General features: G+C 35.4%; 1 long non-coding RNA gene across 1 annotated transcript; it reads right to left on the reverse strand.

Annotated features, from left to right (window-relative positions):
* Positions 1-7,388: 7,388 nt before the first annotated feature.
* LOC107739312 (uncharacterized) lies at positions 7,389-8,997 on the reverse strand. The gene is made up of 3 exons (XR_001639982.1): positions 8,983-8,997; positions 8,012-8,116; positions 7,389-7,414 (listed from the first exon to the last, which is right to left on the reverse strand). It is a non-coding gene; the product is annotated as an uncharacterized LOC107739312 (long non-coding RNA).
* Between the last annotated feature and the right edge of the window lie 928 nt (positions 8,998-9,925).

Genomic DNA, 9,925 nt, shown 5'->3' on the forward strand with positions numbered 1-9,925 from the left:
CTGTTTTATGTCTGATGATCGTGTTAGAATACATGTGGAAGCATCTGTTGTTTCGGTTTCTTCTTCACTTGTGTTTTTTGGAAATTCTGTACAGAAGATGTGTACTAGCGCCCTCTACAGTATAACAATGAAAACGCGGATTCTAGGAGCACAATTATAGCAAAAATATATTTAGACTTTTTCTGAGTATAAGTCAAGTATACTTAAATGCCATTTTAAGTATATTTCTGAGAAGTACATAAAGCCAATTTCTGAGAAGTACATAAAAAGTAGACTAAAAGTATACTTTCCTATTTTTAGTTTAAAAGAAGTATACTAATAGCACACTTGAAAAAACTTATTTTTCGTAAGCGTAAACTAGCGGCTTACCCTAACTAACACTACTACACCAAGTGCGAACGTCGCGACACGTTGCGTCAAAGCACACAGATCCCGATTATAATAAGTGGTTCAGTATCTGAGCGCGAGCGCTACATAAACGGATGCCGCGTTCTTTGCCTGCCGCGCTCCACTCGCATGCGCTACCGACAAGTTGACAAACGGATATAGAAAGTGCACTTTGATGCATCCAATGTAGAGACGGCATTAGGATGTGCCAGACCATTTTCTTTTGCAAGTTTCAGCTCATACATCTTTGGTGTAAACTCGCCTTAACCAAACGCCCCCCAAGAACACCTCAGCGCCCCCCTTTCATAAATATTGCTTCCAGCGCCCCCCGATGCTCTCAGAACGCCCCCGTTCAGAAACACTACTTTAAGTAACTGATTTTAATATGATTTTGTTAATTTTGTTATTAGATGGGATGAAACAGGATGCATTTACTTACTTATATTCATATTCTTACTATACATTACATTTTTATTTCAGCAAATTCTAACCAATCATATTCTCCGCTTCACAGAGTGATCCATGCACATCAGTTCATCTCACTTCTGAGCCAGAAACAATATGTTGGCTTTTGGTCTCACCAAAGCAAAAATGAAGCCTGAATGTCCTGGAATGCATGAATAGCTAGCTTAGTGTATGCTGTCTTTGCACATACAGGTCCTGCAAATTGCCTGCTGGCTCAGACACGCACTGTCAGCTCTATTCAGATTCTACTGAATCCTCCTATAGTGACTCTATCTGAAGGCAAAGAACCTGTAAATTTCCACTAAACATTCCAAGAGCTTAGAAATGCTGATACTCTCCAATACTGACAAAACAAAATGCCAACTTTAACATTAAAAACCTCGGTCAGGATTCTCTTGCACCAAAAGCAGACTAGCAAGATGAAGTAAAAAAACATCTCATTCTCCACGTAATACCTGATCACGTAGTAAAATTAGAAAAAAAAAACATGTTTAGAACTAGCAAGATGGGGGTCTCACCTCCATTTATGCAGAACGAAGCCAGGACACTGCTCTCCACACACGGTACAAGGTTGTCCTCTTTCTAGATCATCAAGCACAGTGGGCTGCAGAGGTCGAGTAGAAAGCGAAGTAAAAAAACATCTCATTCTCCACGTAATACCTGATCACGTAGTAAAATTAGAAAAAAAAAAACATGTTTAGAACTAGCAAGATGGGGGTCTCACCTCCATTTATGCAGAACGAAGCCAGGACACTGCTCTCCACACACGGTACAAGGTTGTCCTCTTTCTAGATCATCAAGCACAGTGGGCTGCAGAGGTCGAGTAGAAAGCCAAGTTATTTTTCGTAGAAAGTTAAGTTATGCAGTGCTAGGCTATTACTAAAAAACTCACATTCACTTACTGTAGTACTTCATTTTAGGTTTAACACATTTAATTCCACCGGTGACCAAAATGTACATTTGAGTTGTAAGGGTTTAAAAAGAGTTAATTCATGTCTTGATAACATTTACATGGCAGGTGTAAACAGTCACATGTCTAGAGCTGTTTATTTTCAGTTCATCCTTCTAAAAGATGCATGGTGTCTAGATCAAAGCTCCATTAAAAGAAACATGTTAAATGAGTAATAATACAGATAAAACTACCACATTTAATATTTACAGGGTTTATTATTAATGCAATGATTGCACTCATTTAAATCATGATCACAATACATGTAAACATCATGTCAGTGGTTCATTGTTTCATCTTCAATGATCAATTCAAATGAGAAAATTGTACATTTTAAAGCATATAGTTACATTAAAAAAGTATTATTTTTTTTTCCAAATAACTGCCTCATAAAATATTGCATTGCTATTTTATTGTTTGCAACTTGCTATTGACTCTTACAGAGTAACTAAGCACCGGTTGCAATTGTGAACAAGAATAAAACACTTCGCAAACTTTAAAATATTTTTTTTTTTTTCAGAAAAGACAAGCAGTTTGTTTCATTTGGCACTCCAAGTAGTAAAACACGTTCTCACCCAATGCAATTCGCACAGCAACACATCTGCTCAAATATTGTCACATCATAACACTGTCACACTTAAGAAAAATTAACTTGTTAATCTGACAATAAAAAGCTTTAAAACATCCAATTTTTTGCAACAACAAACACCAATCCGATAACAGGCGTTTCAGGCTGAGGTATCAAACCTGTCTGATGTAGCACTGAGTGTTTGTTGTTCATAACTTCACACATCAGAGCGGCTCCTGCAGTCCGCACGTTTCATCACATCTAGCCTTTTCATTTTCATCCAAATAACTCACGACAAAGACCCCCTTACTTGAATGTCTCACTGATGCGCGTGAAGTCATAGTGCGTAAAAATACAAGTCGTTAAAATGCAAACACCCCGTACCAATTTACTCACCGACCGGCTGCAGTTTCTCTTCTTAAGGCTTCGAGCAAACATGACAGCGTGAGGAATTGAATGTCAAAGCGTAGTGAAACGGGTCACCGAGTCAATATGAGAGAGCACCGGTAGAAATTCTCATCCCTGCGCGCGCTCTCTCGGCTCTTTCAGTCCGTCCCATCAGTTTTGCTGCGAGCTTGTGAATGAAATTGCTGCATTACCAGGCACGCCAGCGGTTTGTTGAACTATCCCGCTAATTGTTAGGTACGTTCCTGTGTTAAAGTGTGAGACCTTTTCTCTAATTGCAATTATATAAACCACAGATAGCGTAATTGTTTCAAAGGTAAGTTTTGAGTCTCTGTGTACAATTGTTTTTAGACAAAAATCAATTTGTGAATTGTTTCATTTGATATGTAACGTAGGCTATACAAAGCGTTGAAACTACAATTGTGAGTGTATATTGGTTTCCAAATTTGTGGATGGTAAATTCTAACTGGTTTACCATTTTAAATAAAAAGTTTTTATAAATTGGCTATGGGTGATGATATAATAATTATTTTGAAAATGTTTGCATGCTTAAACTTAAAATGGATAGGCCTATTTTATTTATTTTATATTTATTATTTGCTTGCAACACCTAGGACCTAGGTCATTGGTTTGATTCGCAAGTAGGCTAATGCATGAACTGATAAAAATCATAAAATTTAAGTCCTTCTAAAAGTGGCAAAGCGTTTCATCTCTTTTTTTTTGCTCTCGTTTAGTAAGATGCACTTAGAGCAAAAGGAGATCAACAAATAAGGACACTTGCAGAGACATTTCCTTGATCCTTTGTGAAAAGGTCTTGGTTTTCAATATTCAAGTGGAGCTCAAAGAGCAAGCTCAGTATTTCTGTGTAGGAGTATGTGCAGTGAATACCACACAAAACTGATAGAAAAGACTTAAAAGAGCTGTAAAAACCTCACTCCAATTCACCACGAAGTTTTCTACAACTTTTAATGCAGTCAGCCTTTAACCTAATGTAAATAAAAGTTTGTGAAACAATACGATGAGTATTGAATCACAGAATCTCCTCTGGCCAATCTTAACGCAGTCTGTTTCAATAGACATGAGTCTGAAGAAACAAGGTAACTTGTACTTTAATAAACATTATCAAATATTTACTGAACTCTATTTTTCTGAGAAGAATTCAGGTATATTAACTAGCTCATAGGTTTAATCAAAGACAGTCTTTGTCAAAGATGTTCACCGTTGAGGAGTTTCAGTGACACTGAATCCAGCGGAGTTTCAACTATGTCTCCTGCAGGTGTTTAGTGAAAGTTGTGTAATAAGCTTTTGTGTCGTCATGGTGACAGTAAACATTATCTTAAATGAGTTCTGAGTGCTTCACCTGTAAAATGTAATCTTTCAAAGCCTCAAATATACAAAAGAGGGCACACAAGAGTTTTAAACGCCTCAGACTAAATAACTATTAAAAGACTCCAAAAACGATACACAAAAATGTTGAACACATCATTGAGCAAAAGGAACCTTAAAAAAAAAAAGAAAAAAAAATTGACTACAAAGATGGGTGAATCTCACAACACAAGGCCCAGTTGTATTTTACCCAAAAATCTATAGAAATTATATTGACGAAATAGAAAGTCACATTTTGCATAAAGCAAATACTGACAAATATTTAATTGATTATTTTTGTCTATCTGCCCGCATCATATTAATAACATCACAACATCATTTTAAAGGGAATTTATCTGCAAGGCATTATATTTGAACAACAAAGACTATCATAGACTTTATCAAGACAAATTTATTGCGTCAAATCATTCTGTTATACATAATTGTACACAACTCATTATAATCATCACCATTAAGCAGCTCAGCTGAAATGTATCATTTTACAGTAACAAAGATGGATTGAAAAACAGTTTAAGACATTTTTAAAAATTATATTATTTTGTATAAAAAGGTTTAAAACGCATTTGAAATACGTATTACTTTTCTGGAAATGTCTAATTTTCTTCACATGCACACCAGAAATTAACTGGTATATAGTGATTTGATACACATTTATTTACAAATTACAATAATGGCTTCAGGCATTCAGCATTACTCAATAACATCAGTTTTGTGCCATATTTAATACTTTAATACTTTCTTTTATTTATTATCAATAATGCACCAATCATACTGGTATCAATAATACTGACATTAGCTGGAAAAAATGACTTTGTTATTGCCTTCTTGCATCATTGACAAATTATTTTCCTATTTGACACTAAGAAAGCTCCGTCAGTTTTTTTTACTTTAACTTTCTCCATAGTGAATTGACTGACGTTCACCGGCATAACTCTTGCACACAGTTTGCGCGTTGCTTGTGTTGCTTGACGCCTCCCCCATAATTTCAGTTTATATGCCACATATTAGGCACATCTTTTTTTTTTTTTTTTTAGGTTTTTAGGTTTTTAATGTTTAAAATGTTTGTTGCTAATGAACGTGACACCAAAAAACAGGAACATCATTAGGAAATCAGTGTTGTATAAAGCGCTACACAAATAAAGGTGACTTGACTTGACCAATAGATTGTAATGTACCAATGAATTATCACCCTAATAAATACACAGTACAAAAATATACACATATAATGGCAGTGCAGTTATCAGTGAAATATGTAATTTGCTACGACAATAATTACACAATAAGTTTTGAAACAGATAAAAGCTTACAACAACAGGCACGGCTGAGGTAGAACTTAAAAAAAATGATAAAAAAATAAAAAAACATTACATCACACTGCACTACACCCAGAGATGTCGCCTCTTCCAGTCTGCTTCTAGCAACAGACTTGTTCTGACATTTGGTTGTTTTTGATATTTGGAAGACCTAAATTCATCCACAACATTTAATGCATACTTCTTAAACCAACTTGATTTTCTTTAGGCTATTAAACACTCTCAAAATATACAGCTTGAGCAATGAACAAGATGACACTCCACACTCTCAGAATAAAAGGTACAACCCACAAAGCTCTCCCTGGGATGGTACCCTAAGGTACAAAACCTATTTTTACTTTATTTACCCCTAAATGGTACAATGTTTGTACAACAAAATCTAGGCGTTAAAACTATTTAGTTAATGCTTGTACAATTTGGTCTATAGCAAAATATTTAAAAGGTACATAAAAGTACCTACAGTGTACATATTAGTATCCTTTGAAAGCTATCACCCCAGTGACAGTTTTGTACCTTTTTTTCTGAGAGTGCAAAAAAAAAAAAGTTTGTAATGCCGTTGTATCTTAATTCTCATTTCATAACCCTTCATCTAATTCCAACGTGCAACCTACAAAAACAAATTCCTCACTTTTTACTTAGCTTCTCTTTCCCCTTCTCAGATATTCATCTGAACTCTACTCTTCTATTGAGATGTTTATTGCTCTGTCAGAACATACATCTGAACACATCAAGGTCACATCCTGTCTCTAGCCTTCTTTAGACTGGTGACAGCTAGATAAGCTTTACTTCGTTCTACAAGGTAAATACAAAATTTACCAGACACCACATCTTAGTCTAAATTAAAGACGACATATAAAGTCTGTATATCATCTTATTGTGCAATATTAATGTGTGCATATTTTTGAATCACTGAATTTTCCCAACAAATATGCCATTCATAAATAAATAGGAATAACACACTATTGTTCAAAAGCTTGGAGTTTTTTTTTAATTGAGAATTTAATTGATCAAAAGACAAAAACACAAGATTTCTATAAAAAATAAAAAAAAAGGTACCACGGCTTCCACAAAAATATTAGGCATCACAACTGTTTTCAACACTGATAATTAAAGAAAAAAAAAAAGTTTCTTAAGCATCAAATCAGCATATTAGAATGATTTCTGAATGATCACGTGATACTGAAGACTGGAGTAATGGCTGCTGAAAATTCAGCTTTGCATCACAGGAATACATTTTATTTTAAAATATATTGAAATTGAAAACAGTTATTTTACATTTTAATATTTCACAATAATACTGTTTTTACTATATTTTTAATCAAATTAATTGGTAAGCACTAAAAAAATAAAAAAAATAAAAATAAAAATAATGATTTTTTTTTTTTTTTTTTTTTTTAAACCCAGACTTTTGTTTTGAATGGTCATGTAAATGTTTCTTTCATATTCAGTTAAATGGATTAGTCTGAGACCAAATTTATAGTAGTCTTAGGTGAAACTACAGTTGTTCAAACATCCTATTCATAACTAAAATGTTCCTTAGTGTTTTACACAGAAGAAAACCACTGAATAGTCAGAATTCCACTTCCTTGGACATAACGCGTTCCATTTGTCAACAACTGTAAACAGACTGTGTGTTCTGGACTGTGACAATGCTTCATTCATTTAGGCTTACTCTGCTTATATTGCTTTCTCTGGAATTTTCTAGAATTAATTGATAAAACAGATAATAAAATATGAAGATAAATATAAGATAAATAAATAAATAAATGGCAGTTACGTGCAATTAATATATATCTTCAAATATAATGGAATTTTAAAAACAAAAGAAAATTCTAACACTTCAGATGACTAAAATTCTGTTAGCATTGCTATTTCCCCAAATGCTGTTCTTTTGTTCATCAAAATCCCCAAATCCCAGATCCCAGAAACTCTACTGCCACCCTGTGGATACAAGAACTACATGCAAAGTTTTCTTAAGCGTTTTGTAATATAGCTAACACACTAAAATAATAATTTAGAGAAATTTTAACCCCAAGGGAAGGGCTTGTGCATGAAAACGCACCTCAACTGACTTCAACTAAAGATTAAAAATAAAATTATCTCTTCTGCACGTCCTCCAGAGCTCTTGACTTATAATAGTGGATCATTTTGAATGGATTCTGTTTAATCTCTGCCCAAATTTGTCCCTCTGCTGATTTCAAGAAGGATTGACTCTGCACAGCAGCTGCTCAGTTGTGTTCCAGCAACAGGACACGTGTACCGAATAAGACTGATGAGGTACTACATATGCTTGAAAACAAATTCTAAGCCAAAATTGGACAATATACTTCATTTACTATTCATTCAGAGTGCTACCTAGCCAGGAACAAGACATGCTCTAGTGAACTTCCACACATTTTACTCTTACCATTAGTTCTTCTGGTGTGCAATAGTTAAATTCTTAAGGTATGCAAATTTATTACAAAGAACCATATTTATGCATGATTTCAGTGTGTGAGTTAGTGTTTTTTTAAGTTAAGAACATTGTGGTGGAGTTACCCGAGACTTGTGTATGTCAGCTGTGGCGTTGTTCCCTTCAGAAATCCACCTAGTGCTATCTGTCATCCTGAATCCTGTTCCTGAGAGGTTGATCCTGAAACAGCCCTGAAAAATGCAAGCACATTTTTTGTGCAGTCACAACATTTGACCTCGTAGCAAAAGGTGGCAGTAGTAGCGATTTTTAACATTTACACTAAAATGTGGATGAGAACTAATCAAAGACAAACAGAAAACTAACCAAAGACAAACATGTTATACAAATGTTTATTTATATTAGAAATAACAAATGTTATAAGTGGTAAAGTGATTTAAGAAAAAAAAAAATCTAATATCTTTCAGATGTTACAGGTTGTTAGATTGTTGCTTATTTCCAGAGTGTGCAAATTAAAAAAGAACAAAAAAAGAAAAGGTATTTCTGGTTTTAAAGGGGTCATATGATGCTTTTTTTAAAGATCATTATTTGGTGTATTTGGTGTAACAGAATATGTTGACATGCTTTAATGTTCAAAAACACATTGTTTTTCAAATACTGTACATTATTGTAGTTCCTCTATGCCCCGCCTCTCTCAAACGCTTCGTTTTCTACAAAGTCCCTCCTTCCGACAAGCGCAGTCTGCTCTGATTGGCCAGCTGACCCAGTGCATTGTGATTGGCCGAACACCGCAAGCACTCGTCGGAAATGTAACGCCCCTTACCATAATCGCGAGCTTCATCTTTCAAAATAAATGTAAAGACAGTAAATAATGTAATTAGTTTTACCATCAGTTCAAGCCCGAAAGGGGAACAGAGTCGTGTGACAGACACAGTGATGAAGCTGGTATGTGTTTGCAGTACACAAGCCACGGTTAAGACAGCTGACTCCACTGTGATGTGACCCCCCCCTCTCTCTCTCTCTCTCACTCTCACTCACTCACTCTCACACACATTCACACACATGAACACACACACTTTGTCATCTGTCTCTCACTTACATGGAGAACTTTTACACCACCTCTGCAGTGGTGTGGGTTGTTCTTGAGGCTGCAAACTGAAACTTTTATTGATCTCAACTTGTTCTGTCTCTTCTCTACTCTATACCATCATCGTATTTACTCTCCTAACCTCTCATATGGCTGTCATTCATTAAAAACTGCATCTGTGTGCAAACTGCTCTGTTGTGAATGAGCTTTAAATGGATGCATGTGACTAACACTGCTGCTGGAATCCGGCTGGAAAACGTTTCAGGGTCCAGAATGATGACCAGTACAGAACAAATAAGAAAAATGCCGGCACATTATAACCACTACACTACATAAACAATGACTATACTTTGCCCTGGAGAAGGGGTCTCCATCTACCCAAACTGATTCAGTAAGAGAAAAGAGAGACATTTATCTCTGTAGTGCAGACTTTCCCCCAAAGAAGCAATTCTAAAGTCTGTGTTTCCACTCAGTCTAGAACCAGGGACTTTTCAGGTGTTAGGCAACCGTGACAACCACTACACTACAAAAAAATGTCACATTGTTTATATAAGTGTTTTATTTTGATTTAGTTTCAGGAACTCACAAACCCCCTGCAGTTCCCCCACAGACCCCCGGGCAGTGATAGTAATGGGAGCAGCTGTTTCCGTAGTGTAGTGGTTGTCACGTTTGCCTAACACACGAAAGGTCTCAGGTTCGAGACCAGGCGGAAATAAGGATTTTAGATTTTGTTCTTTGGGGCACATAAAAATTCCTGTCCCAATTATCTACTGTTTTTTTGAAAAACACCATGGTTGTGTGGTAATTTAATTGCCATCCGAGTCCGCACCTCTGAGAGAGGATAAATCAAAAAAGTTTTGTAAATCATTTTTGATGACAGCCAAGCTCTGTTGCATGTATCTGTTGCGCTTTATGGTAATGTGCACACACTTTAAACATGGACACTTTTATTATT

Source organism: Sinocyclocheilus rhinocerous, unplaced genomic scaffold, assembly GCF_001515625.1.
Source record: "Sinocyclocheilus rhinocerous isolate Xijiao unplaced genomic scaffold, SAMN03320098_v1.1 scaffold14, whole genome shotgun sequence".
Taxonomy (NCBI): Eukaryota; Metazoa; Chordata; class Actinopteri; order Cypriniformes; family Cyprinidae; genus Sinocyclocheilus; species Sinocyclocheilus rhinocerous.